This window comes from Oryx dammah, unplaced genomic scaffold, assembly GCF_014754425.2.
Source record: "Oryx dammah isolate SB20612 unplaced genomic scaffold, SCBI_Odam_1.1 HiC_scaffold_1, whole genome shotgun sequence".
NCBI lineage: Eukaryota > Metazoa > Chordata > Mammalia > Artiodactyla > Bovidae > Oryx > Oryx dammah.
The window spans coordinates 9,490,679-9,506,075 of NW_024070185.1; the positions used below are offsets into that span (position 1 = coordinate 9,490,679).

Below are 15,397 nucleotides of genomic sequence, written 5' to 3' on the forward strand. Positions count from 1 at the left end.
CAATGACAGCAAAGAATTAAAATGAGAAGTGGCAAAATCATTTACATGAGATGAGATACCATAAGCTGGTAACAAATGGAAATGTCCTTGAAGCACCTTCATTTCAATAGCACCTAAGTCTATAAAAAACGACAACCAGAAAGTTCCTCCTATTGTGTCTCAGGGAGCACATAGAAAAGATAGGAACTGGCTCTCTAAGCAAGGTGTGTGTATGTGTGTGTCTGTCCCTCAGTCGTGTCCCTCTCTCTGCGACCCCATGCAAGGTTGTGCGTGTGTGTCTCTCAGTCGTGTCCCACCCCACGGAGTGTACTCAGCCAGGCTTCACTGTCCATGGAATTCCCAGGCAAGAATACTGGAGTGAGTTGCCATTTCCCTCTCCAGGTTATCTTCCCGACCCAGGGATCGAACCCAAGTCTCCTGCATTGCAGGCAGATTCTTTACTGTCTGATCTGCCAGGATAATGCCATGTAAATGAACTTATTCCCACGTCGCTCCCCTACCCTGTGTTTTTAAATGAACTATCTCCCCTGAAGAGAGATTTAAACCTCATCACTTTAGTAATTAAAAAAATAACATTTCAGGATTGTCAGGCAGGGCTCACTATCTATAATCCAGTGTGTATTTCTTTATCACTAAGTATAATTACTGGGTGGAGAGCAGGAAAGAATACCATTAAACTGAAATAGTTTGGAACCTAGTTGTCCCATATCCACGTTGAGAGAGCATCTATGTGTTAAATGGTCTTCAGCAACAACAAAATAATTAAAATATTTCTTTTTTTTTGGGGGGGGGTAGTGGTGGTAGTTGTTTTAAATAACAGGGAAGCAAGAGATGACAGAAATGTACTTTCTCCAAGTACAGCACCTCTCTTTGGTTAATCCATAAAAGCCTAATGACATCCTCAGTTCAGTTACAAACCAGGAGAGTGACACCTTATATTTTATCCAACGATCTCAAAGCTCCTCTGATACTAATCATACCTTAAAATATCCCTGAGAAACAACCAGGAGTCAGAGAGAAACAGGAGAAGCAGAGCTGGAAGTCAGCCATGTATACAACTGCTCGTCATTTACTGTGAACTTTAGGACAATCAGGGACTTGGAAAGACGGGGGAAATGGGGACAATGATAAGCTTACAGATAATAAGCTCCCCAAAATTACAGAGCTGGCTCGGATTAGAACCAAGCTTCCTGACCTCCAGGCCCACGCTCTTTCCATTCCTGCTTGCTAAGGAAGTTGCTGGGTGCAGTGGGGTGAAGAGCGTCACCTGAAAATTCACGTCCACCTGGAACCTCAGGAAGTGATTGTATATAAAATTGGGTCTCTGCGGATGTAATTATGGGAAGGACTGCGATGAGGTCACACTATGCCCTAAATGCGATGAGTGTCCTCATAAGAGAAAGAAAAGAACACAAACAGAGAAGACAGTGCAGAAATGAAAGCAGAGTGATGGGTCTGCAAGTTTCAGGAATGCCAAGGACCTCTTGACAGCTCACCAAAGCTAGACGTGTGGGAGGGTTTCTACCCTCAGAACCTCCCAAAGGAACCCACTCTGCTGACACCTTGACTTCAGATTGTGGCTTCCAGAACTGTGAGAAATACACTTCTGCTGTTCTAAGCCACCAAGTTTGTGGAAATCTGTTATGTCAGCCCTACAAAACAAATACTCTGGGTAAATAGAATCAGTAAAAAAAGAATGGGATGGTCTTAAGAGATACTGTGATTCAACTATCATAGCTTAATGGACACCATTTCAGTATAGAACTACACCGGGCAGGCAAACTGAAATAAGCAGCTATTTCTGATTTCTGTAAGTAAACACCTGAATGAGGCATTCTCTTGAAAGTCTGGTCAAATACAGAAAAATTCCAACTTCAATTATTTTTCCTTCTATAATCCAAAATTGGCTGCTACCCTTCTGATGCTTAACACTGTCCTCCATTTGAATAGTTTTCATATTAAATCCCTATTTCAAAGCTTTACTGACTTTTTAGATTGGCTACTTCATGATAACAAATGGAGCTAAGGGATTGCTATATTCATCTCTATCTTCAGCAACTAATTTAGCAGTGCTTATTTTTTAAAATCTTGGAACACTAAGTACAGATAAATATTTCTGCAATACAACAAAGACTATTACCAATAGTAAAAAAAAAAAATCTGCTAAGAGATGTATAAGAAAACAAGTATAGTATAACAATGGTAGAATCTAGGTGATAACTGTAAAATTCTTTCAGCTCTGCTGTATGTTTAAAATTTTTCACAATAATATGTTGGAAAAACAATAACTAGTAACATTAATAAGATGATAAAATGCTAGCGGTTGTGGTGGTCTTGCGACCCCATGGGACTGTAGCTTGCCAGGTTCCTCTGTCCATGGGATTTCCCAGGCAAGAATATTGGAGTGGGCTGCCATTTCCTTCTCCGGGGGATCTTCCTGACCCAGGAATCGAACCTGTGTGTCCTGCATTGCAGGCAGATTTTTTACCTACTGAACTATGAGGAAATACTAGCAGCATCTAAATTAAATCAGAAACTGGGCAACAGAGCCCACCATCCCCAATACAACCTTTTCTCTTGTTACAATTTAATGTTTTTCTACAAGTCCAAGTCATTACAATAGGACATGAAAGCGAATTAAGAAACAAACTGGGAAGGAGGGCCACAAAAATATCATTAGCATATTATACTATACCAAGAAAACTAAGGGGTATATTCAAATTGTCTCAGAAATAATCAATCAGATTGCTGGGGACTAAACAGACCAACAAAGATACTAAAACTTTCCCGTGTATCAATAAGCAGCTGGACAACTTAACAGAAAAAAGGCCTATATTCATGAGTGCAAGAAAAATGAGAATTAAAATAAAAATATCCAACAAGAAAAATATATAAAATATACAAAAAACTAAAACTGTTACTTATTTCACTGACAGGTATAAAAAAGATACAAGAAATGGAGAGGCGTACAACCATTCTTAGAAAAGAATAAATAATATGACAGTGACACTTCTTCCCAAATTAATTTTTAGGTTTAACTTCAATTATGTATTTTTTCCCTTCTTTTTTTCTCAGTGAGAGTGGTGTCAGCAATGCTATTTTAATGCTCACCTGAAAAAACAGATGAGAATGGTTAAGAACATTTTAAAAATAAATATTAGTGAATGGGCCCTCTCATCAAATATTGTAAAATTATATGATAACCGTAATTGTGGTTCAAGAATTGATAGTATATAGAACCAAAAAACATAGTAACTTCATATGCGAGAAATAATTTTAAATCTTAAGAAAGGGAAAACTGGTTATTTGGAAAATAAGACCAAATTAGATCTTCACCTTACAAACTCAATGTTTTATGGCCAAATGTAAAAGAAAACATCTGAAAGAAGAGGCCTAAGGGATGGAGGTAGTCACACAAGAATAAAGTGGTGCACTTACCTACATTTAAATAAAAGTGAAATAAATTGCAAATATATAGCAGAAAGGGTTAATGAGCTCATTCCATAAAGAATTAATATACAAGTCAAGCAGAAAACATGGATACACAACAGAAAAATGGGTAAAGGAAAGGAACAAATACCAAAAGATGAAGTATGAATGATTAATAAACAGGGAAACTAGTCTCATTAGTAATCAGAGTAGTTTAAACATAGACAAAACTAAAACAGAGCTTTTTACCCTCCAGATAAGCAAAAATGGAGATTTTTTCACTGACTAAAAAGACACAGCACACACAGAAAGCAGGCGGCAGGGGAAAGGGCAGTGTGCTCAAGGCCAGTGACGAGGGTGAATTCAGCTTTAGAAGGAGTTGGTCATATTGTTTTTAAGACAAGGTAAGAACAAGGGTGTCTGTGTCAGTACTGTTTTAACAGGGCAAAGCTGGGAAGACTTTAAATGTCTCCTACAGTAATAATTGTTAAATATGATTATGGTATAGGCATTTGAAGAAAAAAGGAGGAGCCGTTTAAAAAAATCATGTTTTCAAAAAGCACTAAATGACACTGCAAAATGTCAGTGAAAAAAAGCAGGCTACAAAACCAGATATGACTTATTCTAATCATTTTTAAAGTACACATAGATAGAAATACTAAATGTAAATGTACCAAAATATTTTTCGTGGTTATTTGTGACTGTAAATATTATTTTCTTCTTTACAATAGTTTACAATCTGTTACTATTAATTTTCTAATAAAAAATTACCCAAGATAAAAATAAACTGGGTTATGTAGTATTACAAAAACTAACTCTGATTAATTTTTTTAAAAACTGCTTTTCAAAATACTTTTCTTTCTTTTACCATCCCTGTATCTATTTACAAACTGGCAACATAAGCAGTTATGAAGTAAGGACCTGAGCTAGACACAGCTGTCAACACACATGTCCAATTGCAGAGGACTAGGTAACAAATTTAGAGAAGGCAATGGCACCCCACTCCAGTACTCTTGCCTAGAAAATCCCATGGATGGAGGAGCCTGGTAGGCTACAGTCTATGGGGTCGCTAAGAGTTGGACACGACTGAGCGACTTGACTTTCACTTTTCACTTTTATGCTCTGGAGAAGGAAATGGCAACTCACTCCAGTGTTCTTGCCTGGAGAATCCCAGGGACGGAGGAGCCTGGTGGGCTGCGGTCTATGGGGTCGCACAGAGTCAGACACAACTGAAGTGACTTAGCAGCAGCAGCATGTAAAAAATTATAGTATATTCTTATACAACCTTCTTCTGTTTAGAAGATATGCAGATACATACATAACAGAAAAATAGCTGAAAAGAAACACACTGAAATATTAATGATTATCTGTGGTGTTAAGGGCGTTTCAATGTTCTTCTTTACATTTTCCTGCATTTCCCCATTTTTTATGTAGTGAGTATGTACTAATTTTGTAATCAAAAAAGCATTATTTGAAAATAAAGTTTGCTCTCCCAAAGTGTGAACAAAATAGAACTGCACAAAATTATTTTTAAATAGATGTCTTAGTTTATCTTAATGTTTTTTGGCGACAAACATTCATACTTTAAACATCTATTAAATAAACACACTAAAGTATGACAAAAGATGTTCTATACTAATGTATGTTTTAAGAATAAGGGTTCACTTCTAATTCTACAGACTTAAATAATGCTCCCTCTAAATCAGACTTTGGGGAGGTTCACATGACCTACCAAGTAAAAGCTAAAATATAAATGAGTCCTAATACAGAAGTAGCGAAGTTTTTGAGACTTTGCAGCATCTTAAAGTTTTAGAATAGAAAAGCCTGTGAAAAGGGAAGACTTTAAGTAGAAAAATTAGTACTGACCTATAAAAGGATTCAGATACGAGAGGCTGACTTTTGGAATCTTAATTCATAAATGCAATGAAATCCCATACCACAGTTCATTACACATGGATTTAGATATACCACAGAGTATATTCTTACAAAGAATCAAGGAACTTTAAGCTGGAAGGAGATATTACCAAGTCAGCCTCTTCATTCTGCAGATGAAGACACAGACTTGACAAATGAAGAGCCAGAAAGGAGACTTGACTTGTTCAAGGTCATACAGCCCAGAACTCAAGTTTCCTGACTCAGGTCTTTGGCTCAAAGGGCCCACAGGAATGGTGGTCATTATTTAGCTATGATATAGTATTGTTTCAGACGTTCTTTAAGATGCCAAACCTCCGTAGCAATGAATCACCTAAACCAAACTCCTATAAATTTCACAAGAGCTCCCAGAAGCAAAAACGTGACAGATTAGTGAGAACCCCTTGACAGCCCCGGGACTGCAGCTATACCTAAGGGCTTTTTACTCCTGGGAAAGGAAATGTAATTGCTCTGGAGACCATAATAACCATAATAACACGGAACTACCTTTTCTAAATGGGGCAGGAGAATTTAATAAACTCTGGGACTTCTCCTTTGAAACACAACATCCATACACATTTAAAGAATATATCTAGCACAGTTAACTATGGTTTAGCTGGTAAAGAATTTGCCTGTAACGCGGGAGACCTAGGTTTGATCCCAGGGTTGGGGAGATCCCCTTGAGAAGGGAAAGGCTACCAAATCCAGTATTCTGGCCTGGAGAATTCCATGGACTGTGTAGTACATGGGATCACAAAGAGTTGGACAGGAGCGAGCAACTTTCACTTCACTTCAGCCTACTGTAGCAGAGTAAGTAGTAACTCTTCAGACACTAGCACCACAAAAAGCTTCCAAGTCCTCATAATGGCTTTTCTTCACGAATGTAAAAAAGAAAATTCCATATATGACAAAATTATAGATACCATGTATGAAACGTACCCTGATAAAATCTGCATCACCCAAGATCCTTCATTGCAAAGGTTCTGTGTTTAAATGTTATATTCATTTGAAGCACACTAACTGCCACGAGAACTTACTTGCTATTTGATAAACAGATTTCAAGGGTAACAGTGAATTTAGGAACTGAGTGTTTAATACATTTTATCCAATCACTAAAACTTAGAAGCAACACAGGTTTATCATTTGTCCAGCAACATGCAACCCTAAATGAAGTACTATCACAGCAGAGATTTGGTGTGAGTCCTATCACAGCAGAGATTCGGTGTGAGTTTCTATGTGACCATGTAGAACAAGTCTGCCTTCTAATATGTATTACCTTTTTACTCATCAGTCCTATGAAGACTGAAAAAGAAGAGTGTAGGCAATTTTCTGGAGTTGTCAGGCAAAAACAGTAAAATTGACAAATTCTAACCACCTTAAAGAAAAACAACTGAGAAATGGTACTTCTCTTAAGACATGTCTCTCGACTGCATGCCACTGAATTCATTAAATGTTGCTCACTCTACATTTTATTTTAATAAGAAAAAGAACATGCATAAGAGGGCAGTGTTTGGTTTTGCTGGTCCAAATGCCAGTGATAATTAGGTGAACTTCATACCAGCAGAAACCATGTTACCTGGGAGAGTGAACCGCATCTACCATATCTCAGTCAAGGCGAGGTCAAGGCCCCTTGCTGCCTCTGCTTCCCATCAGGCCGAGAGCAGCTGTATTTCCTCTCTGTTTTGTCAGCCTTTGTTAGGAATTAGCAAAGATCTGCAAGGTGATCTGGAGGGTTCCCTGGTGGCCCAGATGGTAAAGAATCCGCCTGCAATGCAGGAGACCCAAGTCTGATCCCTGGGAGGGAAGATCCCCCTGGAGAAGGGAATGGCTACCCACTGCAGTATTCTTATCTGGAAAATCCCATGCACAGAGGAGCCTGGCGGGCACAGGTTTGCAGTCAGACACGACTGAGCAACTAACATACACACAAGGTGATCTGGAATTGTCAAGTTTCTTACAACTGGTGTATAAGTAATCCTGAGGCAGAGAGCCCATTTTTAATTAGAAAGCACTGAATTATAAACTCGCCCTTTACCAACCTGACACTCCTGACCAACAATTTACTATAATATGAAGATCAATAGAACAAGATTGATAAAATCAATCCACTGATTCCTGCATGCTTTTTCTTATGATCAATACTACACTTCTACAAAACGACCACCTCTTGCTAAAAGGATATGGTCTGTACCTAAAATGAGAACCTGTCCTCTCGGGGGAGTCTCAACAAATAGCAAACCAAACATGGACAACAGCCTAGATTCTTTAGAGAATCAGAGGTTCACTGATTGGGATTATTCTGATACCTCTCTGAAGAGGGAGAAACAATACCTTGTATTTAAAGGTACGTGCTACTTTCTCTTAAACCTACTTTTTTATTTCCTGTGTTATGGGTTTGCTGCTGTTTTTAGTTTAGTCAATCAAACTACCCAGGATATACATAAATGACTGCTTAATTGCCTTTAAAAAGTCAAATTAATTCTGATAACACTTGACCAAAAACAATCTATTTCCAGCACTACTGTCAGAACCGAAAGGTTATCTTACTAATTGTACACAATGAATTTCTTCACAGTGATATTAGAGCAAATCTGGCATACAGTCATGTTCCAGGGAAGGTATTTTGATGACAAATTAACGTTTCTATCCCCAGAAGAATGGGAACTATAGGGCAGTCTCAAAATGGTTAGAACTATAGGTTTGTCTCTGGCTTTAAGTGTATGATGTGACAAAGTAGGAACCAATAAAATAGAATATGTGGATGAGGCACCATTATGACTGAGATTTCTATGATACGCAGCTTTTCAAAAAGACCACTTTTATATGCTATCACTGAAATTACAAGGTCCATACATGGTTCCTCAACCAAAAGGCAACTAAAACAGAAGTAGAATATCTACCCACAGGTTCAAACTGCACTACTTGGAGATCTTCAAACACCAAGCACACACGACAAACTGGGTGTGTGCTGTGAATGTCTATTCTATCAAGAATGATTTCCATGTCTGTATTGCTAATCAATGGATCCCAACCAGTGTCTATCATAAGGAGTGGTATGAAAACGAAGCAGGTCAAATGCTAACGGAGTTTTGCCAAGAGAATGCACTGGTCATAGCAAACACCCTCTTCCAACACCACAAGAGATGACTCTACACATGGACATCACCAGATGGTCAACACTGAAATCAGACTGATTATATTCTTTGCACCCAAAGATGGAGAAGCTCTATACAGTCAGCAGAAACAAGACTGGGGCTGACTGTGGCTCAGGTCATCAACTCCTTATTGCCAAATTCAGACTTAAATTGAAGAAAGTAGGGAAAACCACTAGATCATTCAGGTATGACCTAAATCAAATCCCTTAAGATTATACAGTGGAAGTGACAAATAGATTCAAGAGATTAGATCTGATAGAGTGCCTGAAGAACTATGAATGGAGGTTTGTGACATTGTATAGGAGGCAGTGATCAAGACCATCCCCCCAAAAAAGAAATGAAAAATTGCAAAATGATACTCTGAGGAGGGCTTACAAATAGCCGAGAAAAGAGAAGCTAAAAGCAAAGGAGAAATGGAAAGATACACTCATTTGAAAGCAGAGTTCCCAAGAATAGCCAAGGAGAGATAAGCCTTCCTCAGTGATCAATGCAAAGAAAGAGAGGAAAACAACAGAATGGGAAAGACCAGAGATCTCTTCATGAAAATCAGAGATATCAAAGGAACATCTCATGCAAAGATGAGCACAATAAAGGACAGAAATGGTATGGACCTAACAGAAGCAGAAGATATTAAGAATAGATGGCAAGAATACACAGAAGAACTATACAAAAAAGATCTTCATGACTCAGGTAATCATGATGGTGTGACCACTCACCTAGAGCCAGACATCCTGGAATGCAAAGTCAAGTGGGCCTTAGGAAGCATCACTATGAACAAAGCTAGTGGAGGTGATGGAATTCCAGTTGAGCTCTTTGAAGTCCTAAAAGATGACACTATGAAAGTGCTACACTCAATAGGCCAGCAAATCTGGAAAACTCAGGAGTGGCCACAGGACTGGAAAAGGTCAGTTTTCAATCCAATCTCAAAGAAAGGCAATGCCAAAGAATGTTCAAACTACTGCACAATTGCACTCATCTCACACACTAGCAAAATAATGCTCAAAATTCTCCAAGCCAGGCTTCAACAGTATGAGAACTGTGAACTTCCAGATGTTCGAGCTGGTTTTAGAAAAGGCAGAGGAACCAGAGATCAAACAGCCAACATCCGCTGGATCATCGGAAAAGCAAGAGAGTTCCAGAAAAACATCTATTTCTGCTTTATTGACTAGGCCAAAGCCTTTGACAGTGTGGATCACAACAACTGTGGACAATTCTTCAAGAGATACGAATACCAGCCCACCTAACCTGCCTCCTGAGAAATCTGTATGCAGGTCAAGAAGCAAGTTAGAACTGGAACTGGAACAACAGACTGGTTCCAAATTGGAAAAGGAGTACGTGAAGGCTGTATAGTCACCCTGCTTATTTAACTTCTATGCAGAGTACATCATGCGAAATGCAGGGCTGGAAGAAACACAAACTGGAATCAAGATTGCCGGGAGAAATATCAATAACCTCAGATATGCAGATGACACCACCCTTATGGCAGAAAGTGAAGAAAAACTAAAGAGCCTCGTGATGAAAATGAAAGAGGAGAGTGAAAAAGTTGGCTTAAAGCTCAACATTCAGAAAACTAAAATCATGGCATCTGGTCCTATCACTTCATGGGAAATAGATGGGGATACAATGGAAACGGTGACAGACTTGATTTTCTTGGTCTCCAAAATCACTGCAGATGGTGACTGCAGCCATGAAATTTAAAGATGCTTACTCCTTGGAAGAAAAGCTATGACCAACCTAGACAGCATATTAAAAGTCAGAGACATTACTTTGCCACCAAACGTCCATCTAGTCAAAGCTATGGTTTTTCCAGTAGTCATGTATGGGTGTGAGAGTTGGATTATAAAAAGAAAGCTGAGCACAGAAGAACTGATGCTTTTGAATTGTGGTGTTAGAGAAGACTCTTGAGAGTCCCCTGGACTGCAAGGAGATCCAACCAGTCAATCCTAAAGGAAATCAGTCCTGAATATTCATTGGAAGGACTGATGTTGAAGCTGAAACTCCAATACTCTGGTCACCTGATGTGAAGAACCAACTCATTGGAAAAGACCCTGATGCTGGGAAAGATTGAAGGCAGGAGGAGAAGGGGACGACAGAGGATGAGATGGTTGGATGGCATCACCAATGTGATGGACGTGAGTTTGAGTAGGCTCCAGGAGTTGGTGAGGGACAGGAAAGCTTGGCATTCTGCAGTCCATGGGATTGCAGAGTTGAACACGACTGAGCGACTGAACTGATGAAACTGAACTTCAATAAATGTTGGTTGAGTTTATAAAAGAAAAAGCTCACTCATTTTCTGTGTATATTTTTCAGTTAGTATATAAACTGATCTCCATCAGTATTAATTTTTATAATATGATGCATATAATTCTGCTTCTGGGATGAATCATATCTTCACTGGTGATTCATTACATACAACACCAACACTTACCCAACTATACTTCATTTCTTTGTAAACTGTGGCCACAGGGCAACATAAGGAAAACGGAGTCTTTTGTCTGGTTGAATTGGCTCAGGGACTAGAGAGATGAGCGGTCTGTTGTTTGCACCAAATAAAACTGTAGGCACATATTCCAAATAAGGATGGGGAGAATTTTTAATCTGCCTCAAAAAAAAAAAATCATGATAATTTCTCTTCTGGCTATTTCTGGTTGACCAAAGAGGAACCAGGAAGTGTAATTTGCCAATTTTAAAATGCATTTAAGGACAGTTCATCTTCTTACTGGCTATGAGAAATGGATTGGGATAACTTTACTTGTCAATAAGTGGGAAAGTTTTGTTGTTTTTTTCCTCAAATAGTCTAATGGATTGAAATGAGGTCATGTTCAGGCTGTTGCTGTCTTATATAAATGTTAAGAACTTCCTTCTATTTGCAGAGATACAGGAGGTGTAGTTCATTATGTTCTACCCGAGTCATTCCATAAGGAGTATTAAAGAGGTTAAACTCTTTTTAAAATTCATCTTCCAGCATCCATTAATTCCAAAATTTATAATGTATTCTTGCAGCATTTTCTATCCTAGAACAGCAATGACATCAGAAGAGAGGAAAAGGAAGACCAGCTTGCCAGGGGCTGCAGTGAAGGCAAGACAACCCTTAGATTCTACAGGACCCAATTCAAGCCCCACAGAGCTGTTTCTGTGGGGGGAAAATAATACAATGATCAGGCTAAGGAAAAATGACACTGAGGCATTTAGAAGTAAATTTTCTGCTGTTTCTGAGTCATTCTTAATGGATCACTTTAAATGATCAAATTATTGTTCACTGTTGAATTCAATGCCTCACAATTTAACAAAATCAGAAAATATTGTATTACTCTATACTCTCCCCAAGTCTAATATGTCTGGTGGAGGAGATGGAAACCACCATTTTCTAATATTGTTTCAGTTGTAGAGGCTTCTTAAGTAGTCAGTTCCATCAAGTTCAGGCAACACTTACGGATGTTTGACTTTATGCAGAGCACTCTGCTTGCCTCTGAGCCAGCTGGCTGTATCCAAACCCTAGGCTGCAGGGGCACATGAACTACGTCACTGAAGTATCCAGTAAAATTTACTTAACAGATGATGAAATAATTCATTCTGGTAACGTTATGGCTCACATTTTTTTCCTAACAATGTACTGCTATAACAGAAGTCAGTAGGAAAATTGGGTTTTATAATTTTATAATAATCCACCTTTATAATAAAAATTTTAGCAGGGAAAAACAATGGGTCAAAAAGTTGAAGTGAAAATGGCTGGAATTTCAACATATTTCCTTGCCACATAGAAAAGGGAGTATCACTTTGGCTCCTGTCTTTTAAAAGGAAGGCTGAGAAGATTTTCAAAAGTTTCAGTTTTTTATTTCCTTCAGATGTACCATGCAGCTTGTAGGATCTTAGTTCCCCGACCAGGGACCAAATCCAGGCCCTCAGCAGTGAAAGGACAAAATTCCTGAAACAATTTCAAGTTTTTGATTCCTAGGATGTTTTAGAGATATTAGACATAAAGACCCACCCCCATCCCCACAAATAATTTGAGTCCTTGTCATAAAAGGACTATTGTCAACGCTTTACATGTGAGAGGACAGTGGCACAGACAGCCTAAACAATGGCTTAAGGGGTTTTTAGAACAACCCTATTTTGGATGGATGCAAATATGAATGCTTGAGGAAGACAGATGTTGCGGCTGTGGCGATGTAAGGGTTTTCCAGGGTCTGGCTGCAACCCCAGCCTCATTTCCTGCCTGGCTCCATATACTGCAGTTACCTGATTCTGCCCGCGTCTGTGCCTTTGCATATACTGCTTCCACTGCCCAGAACGCCACTCTTCCTTTTCCCAGCCTTCTGCCCTGTAGGGCCTCGCTTCAGTCACCTCATGGGGGCCTTCCGCACACCATTCTCCTCTGTGTCCTGCTGGACTTGGTGCCTGTCTCTTCTGTATTTTAAAACTGGACTCCTCCACTAGACTGACACTTTCTAGGGTAAAATCTCATCTTTAAATATGCTTCAGCACTCGTGCAGTGACTGGCACAGAGGTGATTAATGACTTTCTTTTGAGTAAAGAAATGCTAAATAGACTTTTATTGGCTGAGGCTTAGGAAAATGGTAGCTCTTCAGAAAATTCCACTTGAAGAAACCCAGGATTCTGTCTGCAAGTTCTCATTTTTCTAGTAGGAATGTATTTATTAAATACCTATTATGTGTGTCATGTACCGTGGGTAGTACTTTACACGCACCACTGTTCAGTATTAAATCACAGCATTCCTATGTGATAGGTATGACTGTCACTGTCATTTTACAGCAAGGAATTTGTCTAAGGATACATACCTAGTGAGTAAGATAGTTGAGATCAGAACCCCAGTCCTTCTAACTAAAAATTCCATGTTCTTCCATAAATGGCCCAGAATTCCCAAAGCAATCTTGAGGGAAAAGGACAACAGGAGGCATAACCCTCTCAGACTTCAAAGAATACTACAAAGCTACAGTAATCAAAACAGCATGGTATTTGTACAGAAACAGACATATGGATTAAAAAATAGAACAGAATAGAGAGCCCAGAAATAAACCCACACACCTGCCATCAATTAATCTTCCAAAAAAGAGGCATGAATATACAACAGAGAAAAGATAGTCTCTTCTGCAAGTGGTGCTGGGAAAGTTGCATAATGGTATGTAAATCAATGAAGTTAGAATACACTCTCACACTATATATAAAAAATAAACTCAAAATTGATTAAAGACTTAAAATATAAGACATGGGACCAAAAAATTCTTAACAAGAGAACATAGGCAAAACATTTTCTGAGATAAATTGTACCAATGTTTTCTTAGATCAGTCTCCCAAGGGAATAGAAATAAAATCAAAAATAAACAAGACCTAATCAAACTTAAAAGCTTTTCGCACAGCAAAGGAAACCATAAACAAAACAAAAAGACAACCTACGGACTGTAGAAAATGTTTGCAAACCATGTGACTAACAAAGACTTAACTTCCAAAATATACAACAGCTCACTAACAAAAATAAAACAAACAACCCAATCAAAAAATGGGCAGAAGACCTAAACAGATATTCCTCCGAAGAAGAGAGATGGCTAACAAGCACATAAAAAGGTGTTCGACACCACTAATTATTAGAGAAATACTAATGAAAACTACAATGAGGTAACACCTCACACCAGTCAGAATGGCCATCTTAAAAAGCCTACAAATAATAAATGCTAGAGGGCGTATGGAGAAAAGGGAACCTTCCTACACTGTTGGTGGGAATGTCAAATGGTGCAGCCACTAGAGAAAGCAGTAGAGAAGTTTTGATCCTGCAATCCTACTCCTGAGCATACATCCAGAGAAAAGTATAATTCAAAAAGAAACATGCACCCCAATGTTCATTGCAGCACTACTTATAATAGCCAACATGGAAACAACCTAAATGTCCATCAACAGGTAAATGGATACAGAAGATGTGGGGGACACAACACTTCCCAGCCAAAAAAAGAATGGAATAATGCCATTTGCAGATGGATGGACCTAGAGATTACTAAGTGGAATAAGTACTTCACATACTAAGTGAGCTAAGTCAGAAAAAGAAAGACAAATGTCATATGATATCACTTATATACAGAATCTAAGTATGACAAATAAACTTATCTATGTAACAGAAACAGACTCACAGACAGAAAACAAACTTACAGTAACCAAAGAGGGAGCTGGGGTAGAGAAGGGATGGATTAGGAGTTTGGGACCAGCAGGTGCAAACCAGCATATATGGAATGGATAAACAACAGGGTCCCGCTGTATAGCGTGTGCATGAATGCTAGATTGCTTCAGTCATGTCTGACTCTTTTTGACCCTTATGGACTCCTCTGTCCATGGAATTCTCCAGGCAAAAATACTGGAGTGGGTTGCCATGCCCTTCTCCAGGGGATCCTCCCAACCCAGGGAACTATATTCAGTATCCTGTGAAAGACCATAATGGAAAAGAATATGAAAAAAGAATATATGTAAAGGTATAACTGAATCACTGTGCTGTACAGTAGAAATTAACACAATGCTATAGATCAATTATACTAAATAACTTTTTAAAAAAGTCTGTGTTCTTAACCACTATAGTATCAGAAACAAACAGAAAGACAAAAAGTAACCTCAAATGTACAAACTATTGGACATTTAGGGCAAACCATGTACTTAAAATTTTTATTGCTGCTCCCAATCTTCATGTTTATTCCTTTTTCATTATTGTAGTAATGTAATTTTTATTCTATTGCTTAACATTATTTCATTCACATTTTTCTTTGAAATTACATAGGTCATATCTGTTAGTTTACCACTATGTTCCGTGCAATAACTTAGTGACTTGCCAAAAAGCTGTCATAGTTAAATGTAAAGAAGTTGAAAACAAATTCTCAGAATTTCCTATCCAAAGTTGCTATCTT

At 38.5% G+C, this 15,397-nt stretch overlaps 1 protein-coding gene across 10 annotated transcripts in view; it reads right to left on the reverse strand.

The window, feature by feature from the left end:
* HMBOX1 (homeobox containing 1) overlaps positions 1 to 15,397 on the reverse strand; it is a 188,758-nt gene that overhangs the window by 18,654 nt on the left and 154,707 nt on the right. The window lies entirely within an intron of this gene.